Genomic DNA, 6709 nt, shown 5'->3' on the forward strand with positions numbered 1-6709 from the left:
ACAACAATGATATATTTAAGAAAAAATTGACATGAGTTCTGTAATCTTAAAAAGAACAAAAAAATTACATAAATGTATGAACATACAGCATATATTTTATATGAATATATATATATACATATATGTATATATACATATATGTATATATATATATATATACATATATATATATATATCATATGCATACAAATGTATCCATAGAATAATAAAGCAAATATAATAAATGTTAAAATTGGCCACCTATTTGGGTGAAGGGAAAAATTCAGGGATATTAAATAATTGATTTTCAATTGATATTAGAAATCAATAGCTACAACATAGTATTCTAGACATCAGAGGTAATAAAGAAAATTTTGTACTTTGCTCTCAAAAATTAATTGAAAATTATAACCTATGAGTTACAATTTCTTAAGAAAAATTTCTTAAGAAAAATCAGTTATATGGTTTGAAACTTCCTTAACTTCATGACCTACAAGAGCTTGTGTTCCAGGGGTCAACTCGGATGATAGTTTGGTTAAGACAAATGACAGTACCATGAAATCAACACATGCTTTAATAAAGACTTCTTTTTAACCAAAAATCTAATTTAGAAAATGAAGAACACTAGTGCTAAAATAGATTACCCCAGCCAGGCTAAGCAAATGTCGGGTTTTCCAAATCCCACTGTATAAAAGCGAATGGACTCCAAATGTTTTGCCGAAATAAATATTATCTCAATCTTGTGTACATAGGCAGTGTCAGCTTTTCCAAAGCCAAATGCTGGATATTTTTGCATAACTCTTGTTTATTGTAAAATGCCATAGATACACTCTCATCGCCCTGTGACACTATCTCACGCGAACAAGTAAATATCTCATGCACAATTTATTTCCATTCCTTGGAGCAATCATTGAATAAAAGCAGAGCAATTCTTCCACTGTCTTCACTGGATTTAAATGCTAATCAAACTATATCAAGCCCAGTGCCAGGACAGACTGCCAGGGTTTGGTTCTGATGCTGCTCCTTATGAACTGGGATTTTGGAGAAGCTATTGGACTTGCTGTGCTTTGTATTTCCACCTATAAAATGGAGCAATGAGAGTATTTAGAATGTTGAACACATATGTGTCAATATATTAGCCAAAAGAAAATGAATTCTACCTACCCAGAGGAGCACTGCCGTCTTCCTCCAAAAGCCCATCTTCAGTATCATCAAGAATCTGCCTAAGCACCTACTTATATCTTAAGTGTCAGTCCCGATACTTGCTAACCACAATCCAGACAGCATGTCTTGGAGGAGGGTGCTCCCTCCATCACCACCATTCATATACGTGCAGCTCCAGGATGGATGCCGTTTTGTGGTGCTGTGGCCATGCTTGGTTTCACTTTTAACAATACTCTAGGAAACTTCCAGAAGCTGAGTGTGGCTCTGCCTGTGTTCTGTTCAACATGACCATGCTCTTCCCTAGAAGAGAACCTGCCTTCCTTCTTTCCCTGCTGTCCCAAGACATGTGGAATCTTTAAGTCCATCATTATAGTTCAACTTGAAAAACTAGACAATAACTTAATTTTAAATTCACCAAGCTATTTTAGTATTTTCTTTGTAAAATGTTTCAATATCAGGACCATAGGCCACCCTGGGAAAAATCCTTACCCCAGTTCCTTCACACTGCCATCTGTAGTTAGGAATAGTCGTGGTTGTCCAAGTATATGGTGGAGCATGCAGATTGTCAAATATTACTAGAGAGCCCCATTTCAACTCCACAGGGGAGATAATTCCACCTTATACAAGACTACTTTTGAAAGTATCATATATGTTGGCTATGGGTTTCCTTCTCTAACATGCAGACCTGTTTCAAAATATAACTTTGTTATTATTGTGAAATATTTGATATTAAAAAATTTACATTCAAAAAGGAATTTTCAATATTACACTTGTCAGCTAAAATAAGGCAAAAGCTGAAAAATATTTCAAAAATTATAACATTTTAGAGGTTTAATTTTTATTACTTATGCAAATAAAGAGTCTTGGCAGTAATGATTATTTGGAGTTTCCAGAGATTGAGTTTGCAGAGATCATCAGTAATAAGACTTGAACAGGAAGCATGCGACCCATTTCAGGCATAAAAGTATACCAAAAATAAAAGATTCACCAAAGCAAACTGAAACTATTGAAAACAAAATTATAGTGATTTAGTAGCTTTATATGAAGGCAATAGTCAACTTCATTAATACTTTGTGTTTTTTTTTATAAAAAAGTATCTTCATGTTTTGTATTAATACATAAGTGTTTTTTTTTTTTTTTTCAAGAAGTGACATATATATGCCTCCAAATTCCCTCTAGTATACACTGGTGCAAAAGAGTTAGAAAGGATTATTGTATGAGATAAGAATGAGGAAATAAAAGGTGTATAGGTGTGTATGTGTGTGTGTGTGTGTGTGTGTGTGTGTGTGAGAGAGAGAGAGAGAGAGAGAGAGAGAGAGAGAGAGAGAGAGAGAGACGGGGGGAGGGAGATAATGAGAGGAATTTAAGAGAGAATGAGCAAGAATTTGCCTCAGATCCTGCAAAAACTTTATGGAAATTTAATGATAATAAGTCACAAAACTAAACAGTTGGATACCAACATAAGGTACAAAAAGAAGACATGAAGGAAAACTGACCAAAAGAAGCAATATGACAGTTAAGTAGGAAAATATTCTCCAACTTTCCAGTCAATAAGAGTTGGTGGTCAAAAATGAACCAAAACCTACAAATATTGTTAATATTTACTTTGAAAGACTAAATAGTGTGAATATATTCACACAGAACACCTTAGTGTTAAGAGTAAGAAACTCAACAGCATAACAATGTCAAAGAAGCCTGGCACATGAATGTTTTCTCTGATATAAGGAGGCTGATTCAGAGTGGGGTAGGGAGAGGGAGCATGGGAGGAATAGACAAACTCTAGATAGGCAGAGGGGTTGGAGGGGAAGGGAGGGGGCATGGGGTTATAAATGATGGTGGAATGTGATGATCATTATTATCCAAAGTACAGGTATGAAGACATAAATTGGTGTGAATATACTACGTATACAGGGATATGAAAAACTCTATATGTGTAATAAGAATTGTAATGCATTCTGCTGTCATATATAAACAACAAAAAGAGAAGCCTGGCACCAAAGCTCATGTGCTGCATGGTCCTTTTATATGATGAACTCATCTGCTTAGGGTGCTAGAAAGCAGAACAGTGCGACCATCAGGAGTTTGTAGACTAGGGTTTGTTTAGGGTTCTGGGTTATCCATGAGTTGATATTTTATAGTTTGATCTGGGGGGTGGTTACAAAGTGGGATCAGCTTTTGGAAATTCATTGAACTGCACACTTATATGCACTTTTCTATCTGCATATTTTTCCATCAAATTTAAAAAGAAAAGAATAAACTATAAAATAAATCTCTCTCCTATTTTTCTTTCTGATTTCTTCTAATATTTTTAAGGGGAGGGAGAGAGAATAACATTCAATTCTATTTATTGAAGACCACTATTCTCATCTAAAATAAAAAACAGCAAACCAAGGGCTTATATGTTCTTGAGTAAAAAGGATCCATTTAAAAGCTAGGTGCTTGACCTGATTATAAATGTGATTGGGAATAGAGGACAATAGAACTTGATTTCTGATAAGTGAAACAGATCTGTTGGACCCACGGAGAACTGTTTTCCAACTACCGGGTGTTATGTATGACAGGCCACTGATTCTCCCTCAGTCCCCAGCCTCTCTCAGGATGAGGTGGGCCACATAACCCATCATAACCAATGGATTACCAATGGATTACCAGTAGAAATGGCACATGTCACTTTCGTATGGAGGCATTTAAGAGACCAACACAACTTTTCTACCTCTCTGCCTAGCATGTTAGGAATAAAGGTTACATGTAACAGTAACCAAGGAAAAGATGGGAGTAATTTAAGAAAATCACTACTTATTCACATTAAAATATTAACAAGAAATATTTTAATGTTTCATAATTATATAAAATAAAATTTTTTTCTGGTATCTTTTGCTGGTTCCTTTGAAGTCTGCTTAATTAGCAAACAGCTTTGATCTTGCTAATGGCCCTTGGGCTTTTCTGTTTGAAATGTCACCAACTAATATAAAATAACACTTTTGTGAAATATTTTCCCTCTTTCTCTCATTTTTTCCTATATTAATTTTAATCTTATAAAAATCTTGTTCCATCATCAGAAAATTTGAGCAAAAAAATTAAAATAAGTTAAAATCTAGACCCAAATAAGTTGGAAACAATATAACCAATGGATTGTTCACTGATAACAACTCAGCATTAGTATGATTCAGTAATGAAAGCTGCTCATCAATTTGAAAGCTCAAAGAGAAAAGTGGGTAATGAGAAGGGAAGAAGAAGACAAATGAATGAAAGTGGCTTAGTTTAAGAGAATACAAGAGTGTTACAAATAAGAAAGTACAGATAATTAGGAAATAAGGGTATTTTCTCAAAGTATAACATACAACCAAAAAAAGAGGCCATTATAGAAGTACATAGTTTATAGTTTAATGTCTATTCTTCAGTCTACTAATTTGTTAATTTATTCACTTTATTTATTTCAATGTGCCAAAATTGTTTCACTCTCCTCAGGCATTATGGGTAAAGTATAGACAGAAGATAACTAGGAAGTAGTCCAAGACCTTATATTGCTTGTTATAGCAATACCCCTTGTAATATTTTTTGTTTTGTTTTGTTTTTTTGTAATAAAAGTATGTAGGCCAGTGGTTTCTTCAGAGGAAAGCAGTCTTCACATTCCAGAAACTCTTGGGAAGGTCACTGAAAGAACAAGCTGTGCACTTAGAAAATCATGCAGAAGAGCTAGTGCTTCCCTGCACTGGAACTTCAGCTTTGCTTTGAAATAGCCCAGGGTCTGCTAAGCTCTCTAAGTGAGTAAAGCCCAAGAGGCCATTCACCTGGGAGCTCAAGCAAGAGCAGCTTGGTGATGAGCCCATGGGTTCAGCCTATTAGTTCATGGTCATATTTTTATTCAATGTACTTTGCTCCTGGGGTGGGGGCGGGCTTCAGCTTCAACACTTAAAGAATCAGCAGGTAAAAAAAAAAAATTGAAAAAGTCAACTGGAGAACTAGGGAATTGTATAAACAATTCCAGGGGCTGGCATAGTGTGGGATGGTAAAAGTTGACCAGAATTTGAAACTAGAATCCTACACTCTAGTTTGTACCTACTTAAAATTACTTGTTATGTCAAACTGACATTTTTTTCTTATCTATGAAGTGAGAAGATTTTACTAAATAATCTATGAAGTTTTCCCTCCTCTAATTCTATAAATGTTCAGTGAGGCTTCCCAATTGGCTCAAAAATCTGACTCAGTGTCACTGAGTGTGGCTTTGCTCTGGGTTTTCCCTACTGCTAGAACATCCAGGAAGCCTTGGAGAATTCTTCCAGGACCTTCCACCCTGTGCATGACACAATGCTTGAGTCCCCTCTGCTTGAAATCCCTGTTCTTGAGGATTTGGCTCTCATTTTGCTCAGCTCTCAGGCAGTCTTAACCTATGGAGAGTCTCCTAACTGCCACATTTTCTATGAAGAACTAAACATTGGCGCCATATGGAGTTTGAATGGTCCCTTTATACATCTATTTCTTAAAATTTTAGGGCAAATATTTCTGAGATGAGAAGAAATGATTAATGAATTAAAATTTGTTTCTGGGTCAATGCTAGCAATTAATGGGTCATGTAGGATCTCTGACTTAACCATCTCAGAGCAGGTCCTGTGTGAGATGCAAAAGAAATATCTGAGTTTTTACATCATGCAAGCCTGGGCTGAAGAAGTGCTTATCATAGCACTGAACTAGCTATATTCAGTCTCCATCTCTTGAAGGCATATTTGTTTTGAAAACAGTTGAATTTAATAGCATAATAGAGAATAGATGAATGGATAAAGAAAATGTGTTATATTACATAATGGAGTACTACTCAACCATAAAGAAGAATGAAATTATGGCATTTTCTGGTAAATGGATGGAACCAGAGACTATCATGTTAGGTGAAATGAGCCAGACTCACAAAATCAAAAGTTGAATGTTTCTTCTGATGTGTGGAAGGTGAAAAAGAGAGAAAGGTAAGGTCAGGGAAGGAGGTTCTCTCCAAAGAGAAGAAAGATTGGTAAACTAGAGGAAAGGGAATGAGTTGTAGGGAGAAGGCACAAGATAAGGAAAGAACAGCAGAATGAATCTGATTTAAATTACCTGTGTGCCTATTTGAATATACTACAGTTTTGCCATTATGTAAATCCATAAGATGCTAACCATAAATAAAAAAGATCAGTAGAGTAGAGGGAAGGGAATAGGGGCAGGGAAGAGGGGAGACAAAGGGGAATTACTGAAAAGTGAATTACAGAAAATTATATTCCAAGCTTTTATAATTATGTCAACAGGAATCCTAATGTTATATATAACTGAAAAGAACCAATTGTTTTCTTTTTTTTTTTTTTTTACAAAAAGAATAGATCAGTGAGTCTTCACTCTGGCAATATGTTAGACTCATCACAGGAGTTTTTAAAATTATCTTCATCCATTCCCTCCCAATCAATTAAATTAGGGTCTCTGTGTTGAGACCAAGATGTTGATAGGCATGCCAATTTTCCTAGGTGACAGAGAGTTCTCAGTGGAGAGAACTGAGAAACATTGTAGTTGGTTATTTTTTTCTGGGTCATTACCTACCACTTTT

Source organism: Callospermophilus lateralis, chromosome 1 (genome assembly GCF_048772815.1).
Source record: "Callospermophilus lateralis isolate mCalLat2 chromosome 1, mCalLat2.hap1, whole genome shotgun sequence".
NCBI lineage: Eukaryota > Metazoa > Chordata > Mammalia > Rodentia > Sciuridae > Callospermophilus > Callospermophilus lateralis.